This window comes from Pyrgilauda ruficollis, unplaced genomic scaffold, assembly GCF_017590135.1.
Source record: "Pyrgilauda ruficollis isolate IOZ18807 unplaced genomic scaffold, ASM1759013v1 scaffold79, whole genome shotgun sequence".
In the NCBI taxonomy this organism is placed as follows: Eukaryota; Metazoa; Chordata; class Aves; order Passeriformes; family Passeridae; genus Pyrgilauda; species Pyrgilauda ruficollis.
Genome location: NW_024529821.1, coordinates 5,680,803 through 5,701,296, shown reverse-complemented (window position 1 = coordinate 5,701,296; position 20,494 = coordinate 5,680,803). Strand labels below are relative to the sequence as shown.

Here is a 20,494-nt window from a genome sequence, read left to right as displayed (position 1 = left end):
TGTACCTCAAATGATATTTTCAGTGTTCAGAAGAGCTGAAGAAGAGTGCTTGCTATCAAAGATGATAAAGTAATTTCCCCAAAGTAAAGAACATAATGCTTGAATGAAATTAAATCAGAATTGTATTTTGTAGAGTTTGTGATATCTTTTATGTTATTTTTGTACTCAGCCCCTTAGGGCTGTAGGCAGTGACCGTACAGTTTTGTTTTAAAATCCTTTAGCAACAGAAATCAAAATGGGAAAATGGGAAGTGTTACATAAGTCCTGCACTCAACATTGAAATAAAACCAGCATTTCTGAGACAGTTAAGGTTTAAAATATCTTGCTTTAGTCTTTACTCTCACTTCAATAAATAACATATAAAAAGAAGCCATAAGCTATGTAGGCCTAAGTTTGCCCACTTAGCAGCATTAATTCTTTTTTTTTTTTTTAAATTAGGCTAATACATTTGCCTTTCTGATGGCTACTTTGTTAATATTTTTGTTTTTCTGTTTTTTGGCATGAGTCAACTAGCAGCTCTGAACTCAAAGACAATAGTGGAGTGTAAAGGGTGAAAAATAGGTGGTGTCAGTTGTCATTCTGCCTGCACAGAAATTGCTTGAAAATATTCAGCACTGGTGTCACAGGCGTTTTGTACAGAAATGTTTTTCCATGTGAGGTAAAAATCCCAGTAGAAGTTCAGCCTAGAGTGAACTCTTCATGTGCTTTTATAGATTTGAAGCTCATTAGACATCTGAGTTCCTTGAACATTTGTATATTTGGTAGAGGAGAACCTCTCAGGAATGTAGGACTTGACAGGTACAAGAGGATGCAGTGTCAGGGATTTTACTTGTTGAGGAAGAAAAGTCTTGTAGCTGGAGAAAAAAATACTGTTCACATTCATTGGTGCTCTTTGGTGTCTGGTATGATCTGCACAGTTCTGCATAAAAGGCTGGAAGCCTGATAGCCCCAAAGCAAAAGGTGAGACTGAGTTCTAAAAGCTCTCGTCTTTCCTAAGTGCTTGTGTTTTCCAAGTGTCCTCTTCAGCTGTTATCTGAGAGCCTTTTGCCAAAAACCCTGTAAAGCTAGGGAGTCTCACTGGGGAGTACCATTTCTGGTGTAGTCTGCGTTTTGCTGTTTGTGGATGAGCAAAAGTACATCCTCTGCCTTTTGCTTTCTCCTTTCCCAGTCTGTAAAGAGTGTGACTTTTCTCTGTGCAGAAAGATTGTGCAACAGAGTGAAGAGTGAAAAGATATTTTTTGCTGTTCTAAGGCTTCTTTGTTCTCAGAGGTCAGGAGGGGCTGAGCTCCAATGATTTCATACACTCTCCTATTACCTGTTCTCATGCTGGCCATAAGCCTAAAGGGACAGATCCTCCTCTGGATGAGTCATTAAGTAAATACCAGGCTGTGCTGGTATTCCTGCTCTGAGTACTTGTTCTTATTTCTTGTGTGTTGTTTACTCGCTGTTTTCTTAGCTGCTATCACAACCCCAGCAGATTTTGTCAGCACAGGGACTTCTCACGGTGTGCAGCTGGGGAGAGGCACCTGCACTGGAGCCAGGAGCTGTTCCAGCCTTGTTCGAGGAGGGATTTTCAATAGTAGCTGGGAAATACTTGGAGATATTTCCAGTAAAACAGTTCTGGTTCTTGGCTCTTGATCACAGGCACCTTGCCAGGTGGCCTGTGGGCTGGATGTGGTGCTTGTTCCAGCTGCATCCCTCCTGCAGGACAGGGCATGGGAAGGAAGTGCATCCCATGGGGGCAGTGGAGCACACAGTGTTCAGAGCTGTCACTGGAGCCTTCAGCAGTTTGCTGCTGCAGGGAGGGCTGGAGCTCTGGGAGCTGTGCTTCTCCAGCAGCTGCTGCAGCCAGAGGTGGCTCAGGAATGATTGTAGAATCCTACAACCATGAAGTGGTTTGTGTTGGAAGGGACCTTAAAGCTCATCCACTTCCACCTCCCTGCCAGTCACTAGATCAGGTTGCTCAGGGCCCATCCAGCCTGACCTTGAACAACTGCAGGGGTGTGGAAGCCACAACCTCTCTGGGTAACATATGATGACATGGTGCAAATCTCCTGGAGGAGATTTGCAGCTTCCATGGGGACAGGGACAGGGTGGTTCAAGTGTTTGTGCTCACTGGGAAGCTCTACTAGCAAGGGACAAGGGCATGTTATCCATTGGCCCACCCATGCACCATAAGAGTGACTTGCGGTGTGCAAACATTCTGATATTGGATAACCCCTGGGTTTTGTCTGGAGTCTGGATTTGTGTCTGTTTTTCATTTGGAGATTTGCCTGTATCAGGCTGTTATCCTAACTATAAAACCTTGAATAGGTGTAGAGGTTCCTGGGGGGTTCTCTCCTTGCCTGTCTGCCCCAGTATGTCATCACTAATGGCCTTATGGGATTTGAAAATGCCTTGGTGTTTGTGGATGAAATTCTTGTCTCATTAGGCAAAAATATGCCATCAATTTAACCTGCATCCTGACAAAATATGGACAGTTTGAACCTGGGGCAAGAACTGGATGATGCTGCCCAGCCAGAATCAGTTACCATCCTTATTTTCTCTGAGAGAGAGAATGTTTACAGTGCAGCGTGGCTGAGGCTGTTCTGGGGGAGCTGACCAGGCCATTGGAGGTCAGAGCTGTGAGGCAGAGCTGCATCAACTTCTATTTACATCTTTATTCCACTGATACTTCTTTCAGGGCTTTGCTTATTCCTTTCTGCCAAGGGAAGCCCTCCTGGCCACCTCCAAAGACGCTTAAAGAAGTCCAGCTCATGGTGTGGTTCTCTCTCTTTCCTGGGGATCCCGAGGGTTCCATGCTATAAACTGCAAGCCCAGTAGGTGCTGCTGAGCTGTGGCACAGGCAGTGTGAGCAGCCTGAGACACACCAAGTTTCCTATAGGAAGACCCATAAGATTCATCCCCACATTGAATTTACAGCCAGTGTTGTGGATTTGACTTGGCTGCTGGATGTACATGACCTTTCTGGGATGTTTCAGCTGCTGTGCTGGGAACCATTTGTTTTGCTTTAACTGGATGTGAAATATCACCACTGTGGCCTGATGGATCCCCTTAATGGCACAGTGTACAGTCAGCATCAGCCTGGGGTGAGCTGTTTGCCCATTGCACTGTCATTAACTTGGCCTGAACAAAACTATAGGAATTCCTGATCTGGGACCTTTCTGTGCCAGGAGTTGTCTGCAGCCCAGTTGAGTTAGAAAGTGTCAAGATTAAAACCACTGCACATCTTTCTTTTATTAAGATCTGCTGTTAAGAAAATAATTTTTGCTAAGCAGAGAACTTTAGGCTGAGATTTAATGAAGGGAATAAACTGTAAAAACCTGTAATCACATTGGAGGGAAAAGGAGCCATTGTTTCAGATTCCCATGGTGGTTTTTCTAGCTGCCTGAGTAAAACAATTCTCTTTTCAAGATATATTTTTCCTACATTTAAATATTGGGTGGATGCATTTAAAAATGTTTGGTTATGTTCTGATCGTGTGTAACTTTTGGATACTGATTAGTGGATACAGGTGTAGCAATAAAGAAACTGTAAATTTGCCAGGTAGCATTGCTTGTCTGCAGGTCCCCCTTATCAAATAAGATTATATTGTTTCTCAAGCATGTTGCACTTGCCATCTTGAAGCAGAATTACATTTCTGTTAAAATAATGTTTGCTCAGTGCTTCCAGGTAAAGGAGAATTGAGCATTACTGATAAGGACCACAATCCACTTTTATTTAATTCATTAACCACTTGGCTTGGTCTACATTCTCTGTTGCCTGAGCATTGCATATCCTGCTATTTTGGAGTAGCTGTGTTCAGAAAGCTGCTCAGTTTTTTGTATTCTGATGTCTGTTACCACAAATTTTTTTTGCACTGAAATCTAACCACTGTCTTTGAGATTATGCATCTTTTTTAATCTCTACTTTAATCTCTGGTTTTCTTTTTTTGGGTTACACAACAATGACAAAAGCAACCAGTTTATGCTGGGGTCAATTTGTTTATAATAAATTCCTTCTCTCCTTCCTTAAGCCCCAGTGCAAATGAAGAAAGCTGAATTTACTGTCTGTTCTTCGTGCCTTTTTGTCCAGTGCAGAAGAAAATTAAGCTATTTTGACCTTTCTTTGACACTTGTAGTCAGCAAAGATGAGGGCAAAGGCTTTGTAGAAGTAAATGAAGTCAGTATTGTTTTCTTCTAAAATTGTTGTTAGTGCACTCTGGTGTGCTCCATTAAAGTCCCAGCCTGTGAAGGCAAGTGCAGGCAGTCTCAGCTGCTGTTTCATCCACCTTCAAGGGTTTGTCCATCTGTGAAGTGCCCTGTGGCAGAGGTTTGAGGTGCTGGCTCCGAGTGGGTGCCACACACCTTTGGTGAGCTCTGTCCTGCCTTTCTCCTGGCATTGCTGGTGCTGCCAGAGCATCACCTGGGTGGAGTCTGGGCAGGGCTGGCTGAAATCAGGGGCCCTGCCACTGGTACATGACATGGAGCAGAAAAAGGCCTCACAATAAACTGGATGGTTTTGTAGAATCCCAGAATGGTTTGGGTTGGAAGGGACTTTAAAAATCATCTCATTCCACCCCCTGCCATGGACAGGGACACCTTCCACTATCCCAGGTTGCTCCAAGCCTTGTCCATCCTGGCCTTGGACACTTCCAGGGATGAGGCAACCTGTGCCAGGGCCTCCTCACCCTCACAGGGAAGAATTTCTTCCTAACATCCAATCTAAATCTCTCATCTTTTGGTTTAAAACCATTCCCCCTTATCCTGGCATTCTCTATTACAGCTGTAACTTAGGAGGGAAAAGAGTGTGCATAGTTTACCACCCAAAACCTGATTGTGTGCTGCTACTTTGTATTTTTTATTGTACTTGAAAAATGGAGCTATGTTCTCTTAAATGGTTGTGCTCTGTCCTGAGAGGGAAGGTAAGCAGGGGAAGACTTAATGTTTGTTTGACAGAACAAACAGTAGCAGAGGATGTTGTATCTCAGTCCAGGTAATTTCAGGTCTAACGGAGCTCCTGCTTACACTTTTCATTCCTGCTTCTCTGGTGTGTATTTTGCAGACAGCTGTGCTTGCACTGGCTGCCTTATCTCAAAGGTGATTACACTGGTATCTTTATTTGCTCTGCCCTGTGCTGATAGCAGCCCTCAGCCAGCCCTCTCTGTTTCCAGCCCAGGATGGGCAGAGTGGAGGCTGCAGAATGAGCTGGTGCTTAATGCCTTGCTCGTGGATGGGAGAGTGTTCACTGAGAAACTGGACAGTGTAGCTTGGTGAACTCAGACTGGTTGCTTCTCTCGGGCACAGACTCCAGGAAATGGAAACCAGCCCTGATTTTTTCCTGATAGAAGAGCTTCCAAACAGGTTATGTGTCTCCAAGTAAAGGCTTTTCTGGATGCACTTCTCTAGAATGTCATAATACATTTATGTAGTGTGCTGTCTCTTGCAGTTGAAATGATTGGCAGTTTTTGGGAAGTGCCTTCTGAAAAATGCAAGGGATTTGCTTTCTTACAGTACAGTACAGAAAATTTTCCTTTGCTGTTTCCCCACCAGAAATGGCCCAGCTCTGTAATGGAGTAAGGTGTAGATCACTGCAGTTTGCAGTTTGCTTTACTCTGTAAAGAGCTCATCCCTTCAGAGGTGCACTTGGTGTTGTTCAAAAACTGCTGCTGCCATCAGCCAAACCACGTTTGTAATTACATTGCTATGAAAAATGGGGTTGTGCAGAAATGAATTTGCATTCCTTAAAGAAATTAATGGTGCCATGGTGTGGATATTGGACATCAGGTGATACAAAGTAGAGAGTTTGAGATGAGTGCACCTAAAAATTCCTCTCCTTTGGCTTGGGTGGCTGAATAGGATAGTTTAGATTAAAACAGGCCAAGAGAGCCATTGTGTAGCCAGCTTTCGAAAGCCAGGCCTTTCAGCTCCATGCCTAAACTAGTGGATGCAATTATACATTTCATTTGTGTGTACTGTTTACTGAAGTTACTGTTCTTAAGTGTGATAAATGCTTTTGCATCTTGCTTAAAAGGATGGGCAAAAAATCCATCTTGCATAAGGAATAGCTCTGTTTTAAGGTTGGGTAGAAATTGAGCTTATTGTGAGATCTTGGAATGAATGCTGTTAAATGGGCTTCCCTGAATTTTCTTAACACTGATGGATTTTTATACAACAAGTTCATATATACGTATTTATATATGTGTGTGTGTGTGTGTATATATATATAAAATATATATATATATGTGGCTAGAGACATGTCCAGTAAAAATGAGCAATTTGATTAAAGCAAGAATTTAAGGAAGCGTTAGAATGGTTGCCTGGGGCTTCAGTATGATTTTGCAGTGCTCTGGATGGTTAATACAGAATAGACTAACTGCTAGGACAGAGAAGCCCAGAATAATTTTCCTTGTCCCAGTTAAGTCAAGAACTATTAGAGCAGTGGAAATAAGGTTTCAACGAGAGGGGAAGAAAGGGTGAGGGACGTGTCAGCTCTCAGTCTTGGTGGTTCGAGGGGAGAGTAACAGAATTTGGAATGGAAGGAGGGTAAGTAGCAGTCACCAGTGAAAATAGACTAATGTTGCATGTAAGTGCATTAGGAATGATTTTCATTCTTTCTGGTGCCTTTAAAAAAAGAAAAAAACAAAAACCAAAAACAAACTAGATGAATATTTGCAGTAAGACATGGATGTCAGAGGAATATGGGATTTTCTTTGACCTGCATGTTTGTCAGGAAAGGCTTTTTCTCTGCTTTCAAACCTGATGTTTGAGCCATTTTGAGTCATTTCTCTACAACCAAGTCCCACCAAACTGTGCTACACTGGCCATGCAGGAGTTTGACCCTCATCCCATGGCTTTGCTTCCCTGGTGCTGGAAGCAGGGAGGGCACAGCAGCTCAGAGGCTCCAGTAAACCACCTTCACTGTCTAGCTCATACTTAAATGTTTGGAAGAATGGCATCAAGTACTTTTTAAGTGTACCTTTCCCACCTTTTCCTAAGGTATGTTTTTCTCCTGTCATGTCTTGAGGTGTTGGATTGTGACACTGCAGTAGAAGTAACATTTCTGAGCAGCATATTGAAGGACCAGGACCTTGACAGGGATTGTGTGAGAGGAATCTTTGACCTCCTCTGTGCTGCACCCCGTGGTGGTTCACTGGGAAGCACTCAGGAAGCACAATTTCTAGTCTCTTTTGGAAGTGCAAGGGTAGCAAGACAAGTGGGAGGAATGAGAAGGTGATGTGGTGTTAGCCAACAACTCCATAGGCAGCTGTGCAGGCTGTGTGCCCAATAGCCACAACCAGGAACTTTTATATTTTTCTGGCTAGCAGCCTTCTAGTCCCAGGGGACCATCAATAAGGGACCTGTGAGAAGAAATGGGCTCCTTGCTAAAGGAGATGATGTTCTGCTCTGCTCTTCTTTGCAAGGAGCTAACTCAGCATTGTGCTTGAGGATTGATCTTCAGGACTAATTTCTGATAGTGCTTTATCTTTATTCTCCTATCAGCAGTCTGGCTTCAGTACCCTCCATCCCTCATTCCATTATTCCCTTGGCCAAGGGAGTGTTGAATGCAATACTCCTGAGCAGTTAATTTGATGGTTCTGTCCTGCCCTTTGCCTGTCTCTGGGGTGACCACAAGAAAGGGACCAGTGTGTTCAGGCTTCCAGGAGATACTGCAGGGCCTAGAGAACACACTTCTGCCCATTCTGAACTCATGATGTGTCTGGAGCAAGAGAAACTGTTCTCACACTTGGGTAAAAATACAGTCCCTTCTCTTAGTCTCCCTGGTTGGTATTTTGCAACATCAGTGTTAGTTTCTGTGGTTTTCAGGTTAAAATACATATGCTCCTGTGTAGCTGAGATTCATTATCTGTACAACACGTTTGCTTTTAAATTACAGAGAGCAACGAGCCTGTGTCTGCAGTGCCTCCCTCCCCATGGAGCACATGGGAAGGAAACAGTTTGATCAACCTGTTTGTTACAGAGGAAAGGCAAACCCACAGGGGAGGCAGAAGGGACCACTGGGTGTTCTTTTCTTCTCTTCTCTTCTCTTCTCTGCAAGCTAGTCTCATGTGCTAAAGGAAATTGTTATTCTTGTCATCTCAGATGATTATATTCACAAAATCCAACCCTGAAATATCATCCCTGTATTAGACACTGACCATCTACAGTCAGAATCTTATTTTGTGCCTTTATTTTGATTACCTTTGTTACCTCGGGCACTTGGCAGGAGCAAAAAGCCTCATCATTCTGATTGCTTCAGTTTCCCAAGATGTCTTTTGAGAGAAGATGTTTCCTGAGCTTTGTTGCAACCTCTTAAGTAGAATTTGGTCTTTCTGGGAATCATGTGAGATCAAGTGATTGCCTGGAGCAAGAGAAGGTACTGAAGCTGCAATAGCAAAGACCTTGATATCAAAGGCCACCTGCTACTGCTCTCCATCTATTCAGCCTTAAGTTACCAGGTTATAAATTCATCCTGTGTTCCTACGGAATGGCTGGCAGGTACTCAGCAGGTGAACTGGGCTGTTTCTCAGGGAAGAGTTCACATTTGTATCCCAGCCAGAAATTTTCTCCTGCATAAACTTTTGTCTAGTCTTCACAAGACGTATTGAGTTGTCTTTTGGCCTTCTTCCTGTGTGCTCTTTTTACTATTTTCTTGGTTTTCCTGGTGTCAGTCAACAAGTCCATGTCAGCACGTAGCTTTGACCTTCAGGTTTGCAACCCAGCTTACACAGACACCTGGTAGGAGTAGAAAATACTGTACCACAGTAAAATTCTAATAGTTGTCTGTTTTTTCCCAAACCCTGGGTTATTGATCATCTTGTGTAAAGAATTTCTTATTAAAAACTTAAATGAACTCCTGAACACTTTCTGCTTGAAGAAAATGGAGAAAAATATCTTACAGTCTATATTGATGTGGCTGAACTATACATACACACACAGAGAACATTGATTAACCTGGGTCTTCTCCTCACAGTGTGTTTTCTTTACTGTGCTCAGTCAGAAAAGCATTTCTAGCGAGCTGAGGTTGTATTTATGGAATGAACTGTGTTGTAATACTCATGGAAAAATCTCTGCTAGGACCACTGTTCATGTCCAGGCCTGCAGGCCTGTGATCCATCTCTGATGGTCTGGCCACATACCCTTGTGGCCTTTCCTCACCTTGGATCTCCAGCATAAAGGATGCAGCATCTTTTCAGTCATTTTGCTTATAAGCAGCTTTTGTTCTTTAGTTTAGTATAGCTGTTCTAAAATGTTTTCATTTCAGCTTAAACACAGATGTAGTGGCCCCACCAATGCTGTGTAGGTTCATGTATTGCAGTATATGCATGTGGCATTATTTTTTTCTTTGGTTTGTTTTGTCTACTGTTTGGCACAGAAGAGACTCCCCTGGTCCCCCTGCTGCCAGCAATTACAGACAGGTGCCAGTGCCCAGTGGGAATGCGTATTTCCAGCCAATATTTACAGCTGGTTATGTCCTGGAGGGATGGAGCTGCTGCTGTCAGTGGAGGGGAGGGAGGTTTCCTTTTCACTCTCCAGTGAGAAGCAAGGTGTCAAGTGGAGCTTGGGTGATGGCTGGAAGAAGGTTTTGATAGGTTTTTTAAAACCATCAACCTTTGAGCTATTTAATATGTCTGTGCTTTCCTCTGGGGCAGAGGGTCCTGGTTTGGGGAGTAACTGTGTCACCTTGGTCCTGGTAATGAGTGACCCTCCCTGGCACAAAGCATTGACTGGCTGAGTCTCCTGAGCTGTTCTGTGAGTCTGTCCTCGAGCTGGTTCCCTGGAGTGTTCTCCCTTCTGCAGCCTTGGTACCATACCAGGGTGAGGTCATCCGTGTTTGGTAAGAGATGGAGCTGCCTCCCTTACTCAGTGCCATCTACCTTGTATATGCAGAGTGAGTTTCTCAGAAGAAAAAATGACATGGTTGTGTCACAGGAGATCGCAGTTACAGTAGAATCACATCATAATGTGTCAGTGTAAGTGTTTAATGCTTTCTGTCATTTGAGTAGCAGTGCACACCAGCATTTTCCTTGTCATCTGTATCTTTTTAGTGTTGGACTTGGCTTCTTTCTCCAGAGGCCTGCAAAGATCATTGTTTTACAAGGAGAAATGCCATGACATCAGCTTTTGGGAAGCTGAAAATCCAGAGCAGCCGGCAGTGACAATTGAGGTCCTGCTTTATCAGAGGTGACACCTTCCTGTGTCAGGTATGTGCAGAAGAGTCTAGGGTGCTGTCCTGGCATTGCAAGGTTTTCCCCTGCAGCTAAATGCAGTGAAAAAGAGACTTCTGATGTGTCTACCTACAATGAGTGGTTGTGTCCTTGGAGGTTAATCAGGGCTACGCTGTGGGTTTCTGTTTTCTCCTAATTTTTTTCACAAGCAGAAAACTGCTTGTTGGAGTTGCGTCTCACTGTCACTTCCTCCCAGCCTTGAGGAGAATGCAATATATAAGAATACTAGTGTATATGTTTTTCAATATGTTTGTGCTCTTAAAAGAGAAAATCTGCACTCCTGGATGACCTTCACTTGTTGTGTGGAAGTTTTCCAGAGGCCGGACAGATTTCAGCAGCATTTGTCATTCACTGCTCCCTACCTTACCAGTGTGAAGTGGATATAGATGCAGGAAAAAGAGTGAAGTTTGAGTTGAGAAAGATTTAAGGAGAGAAGGAAAATAGGCTTCTCTCTGATGGTGAAGGGAAAAGAAGCAGATAATGCTGACCAGGTGACAATCTAAGGGAATTAAAGAGCAGGAAAGGGAAGAAGAATTCAGCTGGAGATCTCACAGGGGTCATGGGATGCATTAATTTCTCTTTCAGATTCTTCTTGCATTTTGGGCAGGAAGAAACACTAATTAGCAACTTTTCTTGAGGATTTATCTGACCAATTTGAGCTTACTGTTTTGAGTGGGATGGGAATCATTCAAGGAATTGGTGGGGAAAGAATAAATTCTTATCTTCATGATAAATTTTATTTGTTAGGAAAGGAGCACAGGGAGAAAGTCAGTCCTTGATAGTTTTGCAAGAGGAACAGTTCCAGGTTGGTCCTTTTTCTGCTTCTAGGGCTCTGGGAATCCATTTTCTTCTGTGTTTCCATGTGCATCTTCCTTCTGTGGTTCTCCAGTTTCACAGTGTTCTTAGCAGGCAGCATGGTGCCTTTTATCAGTGATCTGCAGCCCTGGCTGCTTCCTCAGGTGTGGTGCAGTAGCTCTTGTTATCCCCTGCACTGTGTTGGGCTGGCAGAGCTGTGAAATTCAGGGTTGGGAGCACTCCAGAGCTCCCTGGTGCTGCTGCCCTGAGCAGAGAGCAGGAAGGGAGCCGAGTGTGTGGCTGGCTTGTGCAGCTCTGTCTGTAGTGTCAGGTATGAAAATCTCCCTAGTGCTTTTCTCCTATTTTATTTTTATACTTTCATTCTCACTGTGTGTCATCTAGAAATCAAAGCAGGAGTGTGCAGTTCAGCATCAGCAGCAAAACTGTGCTTACTACTTATCTGCTGCTTTGCTCAAATTAAACATTTATGGGGCCAGAGACTCCTCACTGCTCCATCTCCAATCTTTCAGCCTCCTACACTATGATGATTTTTCTCTTTGCATTTTGACACAGCTCCTCTAAGAAATACAGTGAAATCAAATTATTCTCCACTGGCCTCTCTCCCCATCTTTCCTTTGTGTCCCAGTTTGCTTTTTTCCCTTGGCCATGACATATGGGGAGCAGCTGGTAGAATCAATGCTTCTGTTGAGGTTGAGTTGAGGTTTCCCCCCATTCTGATGGGCAGACATGTGCCCTCAGTTATTGGTACCCATTTCTGTTCCCTGGTCTGTTCCAAGGTGGTGTGATTGTGTAGGAGCTCCCCGCTGCTGGAAGCAGGGAATAACCCAGTGCTGCAGCACGTTGCCTGTTGATGCTCCAAGCTGTGTGGCTGGCTTGGTCTCCATGGAGAGCAGTGGGATGCTTCCCAAGGCCTGCATCTCATCTGCCCCTGCTTTGTGGCCTGGAGTGAAACCTGGGCAATGGCTCTGTTCCTTGGGCACGCTGGAGTGCAGATAACTTTTGCAAGAAAAGGATTGTTCCTGAGCCTTGCCAGAGACTTTTACAGGACCTAGTGCTCAGTTTTCCCTTCCAGAGCATGGTTGATTTAAGTTTGCTAGCTTAAAGCAGTGCTGCATGGATGCTGAAAGCCCACGCTCCTAAAATAGATCGAGTAGAAGGAGCACTTTAGTGCTGACTCCTCTTCAGGAGAGGAGAGGGAAGGTAACAATGAGCAGATGGCAGGTATTAGTCATATCACCTGATATATCTGAGCACCTCGGACCCCATGGGCTCAAAGGTGCTGGGGGAACCTAGAGGGAAGGAATCCTCCCAGCAAACCACGCTGGCTGTTGGAGTTGCACAGGATACAGGCAGAGGGACCTGAGAAAATGAGGGGACTTGCAGCCAGATGCTAACCAGAGGAAAGGATGTCCACAGAGAGCCCTGGCCAGAGCCTGGGCCTACATTCATCTGCCCAGTTTTCCAAGCCATTCCCTCATGTATTTGACAAGCCCTCAGAGCATTACTCCTTGGGGCTCCCATGCTTTGTTTCCTCTGCAGGAGGAGTAGAACAAAGGTCCAGGTACCTCAGAAATAACTGAATTCCCCAATTTCAGGATCAGCTGGAATGGCATTATCCTAGCTTCTGCTCTAATAAATGCAGTACAGAAGCTCCTTGATCTTTTCCTGTAGTATCTAAATTTCCAGTGTGCACCTTGCAGTCCAGCTGGGCTGGCCCATCATCCTCTCCCTTCTCCAGGTCCTTGGTATCCATGTGTTGGCCCTGGCCCAGCTGGCAGTGGGCTCCTAGGAGAGCCTGGAGATGCTCCCTCCTGCTGGTGTGCTGGGAACACAGCATGGAAATGAAAAAGTCCCTTATACAGCAATGGCTTCTAGCAAACTTGACACCATGGAGCAGGTAGGGCACGGAGGTGCCTGTGGTGGCAGCGTGGAAGTGCTGCACTTGCAGCTTCTTGCTCTGGCTGCGCGGTTTGTATAATCATTTACTTCCAACCCAGCCTGGCCAAAAGGCAGCTGTGGGCACAGCAGAGGGAAGGGAGGTCCAAATTAGGGCTCTTTTGACTCCGCTGTGCAGAGATGGGGTCATCAGGAATTACAGCATTGATATGCTCTCCCTGAAGAATAGCTTTATTTTTAGTATTTTACCCCATTTGTTTTGTGTTTCTATTGTTCTAAATTTTCAACAGCAGACGCTGAATGTGTGGTCTCCTCCTTTTTCTCGTCTTTTGTTTCAACTTTTTGGCAATAATTCCTAAAGGGCTGCTCTGCTGGAGTTATTCCCATCATTTTTCACACTTGTGCTCAGCCTTCTGCGGAAGCCAAGCACCCTGTGGGCCTCTGAATTACAAATCCCTTTTTGGTGGCACCTTGCATCCTTGGGATTCAGCTTCTGCCAAGCACCCAATGAATGTAGGAAGGGAGTAAAACACTTCTGCTGTGGTACATAAGGGGTTAAACTAAGCTCTGTTTATTAGTGTTGATGCTTTAAATGTGCCAGAGCATTTGAAAACGGGCAGTGGACAGGGCAGCAGGCAGTAAACACCGTTAAATGACAATACTGTTCAATATTTGCTGTTAATTGAGAGAGGTAGCAGCTGCTGGTATGCAGCTTCAGCCAGGATGAATTAGTAATGAGTCTGTAACTGGGCTTTTTTTTCTGGTTTAAGGTTGCATCAGCCCTTTATAGTTCAGTAACATGATTGGGATAGAAATAAAAATCATAGCATGCCCTACATTGAAGATTTTATTTTGTTTTTATTTTCCAGTGAGTTGTCATGGAGCTTGGTGTCAGTGATAAATTTGGCAGCAGTAATAAAACTGCCTTGTATTTAAGGACTAAACTTAAAGATTTTGGTGAGCTTTTCCATCCCGTGTGGCAGCCAGTGGGAATGCAGCAGGCAAAGCAAGCTCCTCCTTTGAAAGAAGGCACTTTTGTTGTGTTCTGAGATGTTTTCAGTTCAAACAGGAGTTTTGGTTCAAATTTCTTTGCTGGCATTGCTGCAGGATGTGGGGTATGAGAGAGTTCTGTCCCTTGCTGCAGGGGCAGGAGGAGAGGGAACACTAATTCAACATTTCCCTTGTCCTTTTCTTGCACTTTTGCCATGCATTTGTGTTGAGCTTAACCTTTGAAAACTTGCTGATAAGCTGTTATTAGCCAACAGTTAAAATAACAAACCTTTCCACCTTGCTGGGTTGGGATAGGGACTTCCCAAGGCTTCAAAGCCATGGTATGGAACAGGAACATCATTAATCCAGAGCAGCCAGGCTGGGGGCAAAGTTTTCTCTCTGAAGGAACAAGCCCCAGCTGCCGCTTTCATGCTGTTTACGTAACCTGCCCTGTAAGTATTTATTTTGCACAAAACGCTTTATTTTGAGCTGTAGTTGTTGTTGTGAAAGGTCAAAACTCTGTTCTAGTGGTTTTTAGCAGATCTGAAGTGGGGTACAGGAAATGAAATTCCAGCTCAGTGGAAAACAATGCCAACAGTCCCATTGATTTCAGCACAGCTCGGCTTTCACCACAAGTAGAAGAATTTCGAAGCAAATAATGTTGTGTTTGTTCAGTTTGTTAAACAAAAATCCGTCTGCAGGGGTTTGCACTTGAATCCAAATACTTGGAATTCTGCTGGTGTTTTGGTAGGATGAGAAATACTAGATTGAAAGAATTCTTTGGGTCCACAATGATTATGTTAAAGGAGAAAAAGCAAATTCAATCAGCAGGTGTGTTTGTATCCCTGTTCCCAGTGGGGGTGATTTCTGTAGTGCACACCTTTGGCTTTTGGGTCTCTCCTGTTCACATTGGCAGTTTTTACACAGTGAGTAAGTGCTTTTATGCATCCTTAAGAGCTTGAAGCTGCCACACACCATGCTGGCTTCTGGACTGGATTATAGAGGCATGAAATCTTTCAGGTTGGATGTGGGAAGCAAGTGCTAAAAGCCAATCGAAGGCTCTAAAAGGTGGTGGTAAATGGAACTGCAGGAAGGGCTGAACTCTCTGGTGCTGAAAGTCCTTCAGCCCCACGAGTCCCTTCCCATTTAGGCACTGAGCATTCCCACCTTGGCTGCCAGTTATAAATGGTGGTTTTAAACCTGCCCTTAAAACCTGCATTTTTTTTTTTTCCATGTGAAATGCGGTAATTTATTCCAGTGGCATTTGGCCAACTTTGGGCATCTGGTGTCTCATGTTTTTTGTGAACATCTCTCCAGTTTTCTCTGCTGCCTCCTATACATGTGTATGATTGGTGTTTACAAGGATAAGGTATTCCAATGAATTTTTTTCCCCCCCTATTTTGTGTGGTTTTAATTCTTTTAAGCTTATTATTGTTTCATATCTTGTATTGCTTACAGTATTTGCTTTCTTAGGCAAGAAAATAAATCTTGTATTTACATGTGCTATTTCCTGTCTTAAAATAGTGGGAAAAATTACAATTACTGGCTTTTGAGGCTTTTTTTAACTGATTTAGTAGAACCATGTAATTTTCTTGTGAACAAAGGCAAATATTTACATTTTTTATACATAAAGCATAAACTCTACAGTTTGTCTAATAAAACTGTTAAGATACATGTATGTTTACTCTAGATTTTATTTTGAAATTGTTCTGTAATTAAAATAGTTAATGCAGTCCTGGTATGGGGCCACAGAGGCTACAAATTGGTACTTTCCTGTGCAAGAATATTGTTATATCATCATCCTCCTGTTGCCCAAACAGAGCCTCTGAATGTAGCCTGACCCAGACCTCACAAGCTTTTCCTTGTTGGGAATGTGGAATTACCTGTCCTGTTTTTGTGGCAAACCAGCAAAGATAAGGAGAGATATAAAATGAAATTACAGTGGTGACAAAACTTAGTATTTTTCTCAAATACAATTGGCCCTTGCTCCTACTTCAACAAAAAATTAGGAATGTGGTGAACTTCCCAAACATTGGGAGTGGCCTTGAGAGCAACCGAATGGTGGTGCAGAACATGAGGCAGGTGGTGCCACGTGGATTTTTTTTTTGTCTAAAGTCTCTTAATTCTGGCAAGTCACTGTGCTGGAATTTCTAACCCTCTTCCTCAGTGTTGTAGTAGCTTGCTTGTCTGAAGGAGGCTGAAGCATATGAGGAAAACCAGATGTGTAGGTAGAGAGAAACTCTTTTAAGACCAGGCGATTTAGTGTTTGCATTAAAGTTCTGTAATTGCAAGGTGTTGATTTATCTTTAATTTTGTGTAGAGCTGGGCTAAGTCTTGCAGCCTGTTAAATTTGGGGGGAGAGGGGGGTGGGGGGGTGGAAAAAGTGCGGTGGGCTCAGGACTGGGAGTCTCAGTAGTTGTTGTCTCTTTGCTTGGTTCTGGTAGTAACAGGAATAATGATATTTTGACTTGTATGTACGTAGGAGGACTGAAGTAAGTCATGCTTTTCCTAAAATTTGCTTATAATTAGGAAAACAAATAGCTTGGAGTTTGAGTATAAAATTAAGTGTAAAATATCATTAATAGATTACCTTGAAGTATGTTATTTTACAGGCTAATCCAATCCTGATGTAATTTTGTAACGTGGAAAGCTCTGAGCTCTTTTACTGGAGCTGCTTGCTTAATTTAGATTAAAATTGTACCATAAAAGGATTATAGAGTGTGTGCCTGTGCTAAGAAAGGATGTACTAAATATGCTGAGGTATTTTTCTACTCCCAGCTCCTTTTTGAAAGTGCATACTTAATTTTGGATGTTCTCTGCTGCCTTCGGATGTGCCACGTAACATCACGATGCGCTGCAGGGATGTGTTGGGTTGATCTGGGGAGCATTTTTTCAATGCACTTCAGCAGGATTCTGAGCTTCCTTGTTCTTTCCAGAGAGAAGAATTCAGTGCTGGACTGTCCTCAACACTACCCATGGTGCAGCTTCCGAGGACAGCTTGATTTCTGTGACTTGAAGAGGAGGCACATGTGCAGTGAGCCAAGAGGACATGGGCTTCCAGTGCATCTGGAACAATGATCAGGTACCAGCAGTTGTTCGTATTCAAATTGTAGTAACTAGTCAGAAACTCAGAGATATCAAATGATGATGTGCTCACTTCTGTGGTTGTCCTAAAATTCTACATACTCTTGCCTTTCTAAGGTAGGGATGAGCTGAGTTCACCTTCTTGTTTTATGTTGTGTCCAAAGCCATTTCCCTGCTGAATCTGCAGAGACCTGATGGGATCCAGCTCCCGTGGGAGTAACAGGAAGGGATAAGTGCCAGAGGGGTGGGTGCACAGATGGAGGTGGAATTAGTGTTTACATTTTTCCAATGTAACTTGGAGTCTGAAAGCATTTGAATCTGTTAATTCAGGTGTATTGATTTTGTGAGGGGACAGCTTAGCATGTTATTTTCCATTCTTAGGAGTACTTTTACATGGTATTTCCCTGGTGATTGGCTGGAGAATGCAGATTCTCAGAGGAATCCAGGCTGTTGTAGCTGGAGTAGAGACACCAGCAGAATTCCAGAAATGCAGAAATTGATGGTTTGTTTTGGATATTGCCGTTCCTACAAATATATAATCTCTTGATTCTGTGTCATATATGCAATTTTTTAGTTTAACTACATTTATTTTAGGTATTAAAAATTAAGTGGTAAAACTTGTATGTTAGCAAACCACATATATCTCTCTGTGTGAAGAACTGAAAAGGAGCTAATTCTATAAAAACTCTGTAAGCTTTGGGGAATTAACTTTAGAAGAATATGTAAAAAATAGTTGCTTGTTTCTTTGCAGATGCTGCTAGAAAAAGAATTTATTCTTGTCTATAAAATTATTAGAGTTTTCTTCAGTTAGTGGCTGGGTATCTGTGTAATACAAGAAAAAGTAATTGTTTCACTTGAGGAGACTGAAAATGGGTTTGTTCTACACATCTTCTTTATGTTTGTGTGATCTTTGTTGTGCAGAGATACTTCATGCAGAGAAAGCTACAGATACATAATTTTAGGATGTGCCTGAGCCACCTCTGAGTGGGATTGCAGGAAGATGTGCGATGGAGCTACATTTTGGGATTTGTTTCTTAATATAAAAGCTGTCAATTTTTACCCATTCTGTGAGGAGTAGTGGATGCTGTAGAGGCAGAGCATCCATATATTTAGATTCTGGCTGTCTCTTGTTACGAGCTATAATTAAGGTGAAGTATTTTGCTGAAGAATTGAATTCTCCCTTGATTTGAACCTGGTTCCATCTCTGTGAAAGCAATTAGTTGCTTGAACCACCCTGTCCTTGCTTCATCAGTGACAATTCATCAGTTGCTTCATCGACATTGTTGCTTCTAATTTATCTGATTTTTTTGTAGTTAATAGGCAAGGCACTCGGTATGGGAGTGCTCTGTATGGTAGTGGTGGGTAGAGGAGGCTTGAGGATGGAGGGTCTGGCCCTAAGGGGGACTGTGACATTTATAGAGGACTGGAGCTTATAAAACACTCTGCAAAGCTCTGGAGGGTCCCAGGGTTAATGCTTCAGCTGATGTGCTTTTGAACATGCCTCTCAGTCAGCCTCTCTTAGCCATGACTTGAATTTACTGATGTGGTGCCGTTTTTTCCCAGGATGGGCAAGTACAAAACTGTGCAATACAAAGCTGGTGGTTTGGGCTGGACTATTAGGACAATGGCAAAGTTTGATGTGCCCCTTGGGTGAAGTCTGTTTAACTTTTGGTTGTCCCTTAAGATCAGTTCTGTGATTTAATTCAGAAAATATTAGGTGGGCTGTGCAGTGACCCTTTCGGGGTGCTTTCTCCATCATACTGTAGTGTCCAATGTTGTGCTTGAAAGCAAGGCCCAAACCCCACTGCTGACAAGTTCAGCATTCTAAACTCCAATATTCTCTATTTAAAGTGCTGACACAGCTCCTGAATGGAGTAATTCTGCATTGTGATACCTCACACAGATCAAGAGGACTCTTCTGGAGTCTGCAGTGAGCACTGGGGAGCAGCAGTCTCATGGGAGGGAGGTAAAAAAAAGCAGTGACCTCTGACGCAAAACCTACTGAAAGCTTCATGAGTGACATGGGTCTGGGAGGATGCTGAGCAGGTTTTGTTTGCCTTGGGAATATTTACATAGAGCTGATCCACTCTTCTTGAAGGAACTTCATCACAGTACTACAGAGAAAACTGTTGGTACTAAATATAGAGCCTTATTCTGGCAGTCTCATGACTTGAGTTCTGCTATCTTAATGGGCTTTCAGCAGTTTTTGTAGGATTTTTGGTAGAAAATCTGAATATTACTCCTCGAAGGGGTTGTGTAACAGTAGCAAGGACACAAAGATTAAATTTGGTGAGACTTTGCACTGCAAAAGATCAGAGGAATTTTTCAGCTTCTGCTGCTGCTGTAAAGCTTTCAGTGCCTCAATATCTTCACAGAAGATCCCTCAGAGGTTCCAAGAGGTTTCATCTTGATCTTTTGCATCAAAGCAATATCACTATTGCTGGACAGCTTTTGTGAAATGATTTTTGTTTCCTTCCTAATAGAGGAAACAAGTTCCTTAGGCTGCTGCTTTACTGTTTACCATTCAGAAAAGTTCTTCTTACAGCCTAAGTAATTTTTTCTTCTTGCACTTTGAGTCCATTACTTTTCCTGATCACTGTAGATGTGGAGCAGGACTTCCCTCTTTCTTTGAATAAACCATTTGTGTATTAAGTAGAAACATATAATTTCTCATTCTTAGCTTTTCGTTTCACTCTGTCCAGACTGAGCCACCTCAGTGAGTTACCTCCCCATCCCTCAGAGCTCACCTGGTGACCTATCTGCCTTTGCTTGTTGTTCTGGGTGGTTTCTCACATTCCCAGCAAGCCTTTCCCAAAAGTGGACTTCCCCAAAGGCTTCATCAAAACTGAGAGGATCAGGAATTTGTATTCCTGTCAATGGATAAAGTTGCCTTTGTTTGTGACAACGGGATATTTATAATTTGTGCTCAGTCTCTGATCCTCTCCATCCCCAATCCTTATCTACAGTGCAGCTGCTCAGCAGTTGTTTCTATATTTATGCAGGTGATTTTTTTTCTCTGAACAACACTTGACCTTGGGGAATTGGACTGCATTTTTTAATCACTTCTTCAGTTTCATTAATTCCTCCCTGCAATAGCTTCCCATTTATTCATGTCTTTTTGTGGCAATAACATAAATTATAGGACTTTTCTTTCCATATGGCACTAATACTGAGGCTTCATTGTCAGCTCTCATTGCTTTTTGCAGGTTCCTCACCTGCCAGGGAAAAAGTGACAGTGGCTCAGCTGGCTTTGCAGGTGTCCCTTATAACTGCCATTGATGAATACTTATTTTTAAAATTCTTTTCTTCAGTATTTCTCACTGCTGCGAACCCTATTAGAGTTAATTATTGTTATGGAAGACTTGATTTCAGCCTGTTCTCTGGGAGGAATATTATTTTGTGCCAGTTTCTCTGAACAAATAGATCTGGTTTTCTCTCATGACCTCTGCTCAGCTGGCCACCACCACTGTCAATCTGGGGAGGCTGTTGCTGACTTGCTGC

At 43.1% G+C, this 20,494-nt stretch overlaps 1 protein-coding gene across 4 annotated transcripts in view; it reads left to right on the top strand.

The window, feature by feature from the left end:
• Positions 1-20,494, top strand: part of MAP3K13 (mitogen-activated protein kinase kinase kinase 13) — a 72,020-nt gene that overhangs the window by 8,608 nt on the left and 42,918 nt on the right. For all 4 annotated transcript variants that reach the window (XM_041487012.1, XM_041487011.1, XM_041487013.1 and 1 more), the window contains exon 3: positions 16,846-16,991. The gene's annotated coding sequence lies outside the window, so the exon portion shown is untranslated. The remainder of the gene's footprint in view (positions 1-16,845; positions 16,992-20,494) is intronic.